Source organism: Asparagus officinalis, chromosome 4 (assembly GCF_001876935.1).
Source record: "Asparagus officinalis chromosome 4, Aspof.V1, whole genome shotgun sequence".
Taxonomy (NCBI): Eukaryota; Viridiplantae; Streptophyta; class Magnoliopsida; order Asparagales; family Asparagaceae; genus Asparagus; species Asparagus officinalis.
The window spans coordinates 37,095,716-37,096,168 of record NC_033797.1 but is presented as its reverse complement, the minus strand read 5'-3'; positions in this window follow the sequence as shown (position 1 = coordinate 37,096,168).

The window sequence follows — 453 nt, the reverse complement described above, 5'->3', positions numbered from 1 at the left end:
AGACCTAACATGAAATTAGACCTAACATGAACTCTAAATAGACCTAACATGAAATAATAGAGTAGATAATAATATTTTGGGGTTTTATACTTTTTATCCTCTATATGCTTAGTTGGCAGGTAATAATTGCTAAAAGAGGACTACAACACATGATGTGACACTTCGTAGGGCTGAACCACATGGGAAAAAAAATGAAGAGGCTGCATCACATGAAGAAATTACTTTTGGGACATTGACACAATTTTCCCAAAATATATTCATGTAAGTAATTTATATAAAATTATATAATCATGTAACTCCTAAAAGTGTCTTACCCGAATAGAAGAAGTTATTTCCATTTAACATCATATTGCAATTGTTGGGGAGTCCATTTAACATCATATTGCAATTGTTGGGGAGTTTTTTTTGTTAGCATTTTTCTTTCTTTCTTTCTTTTTTGTGTGTGTGTTTGAG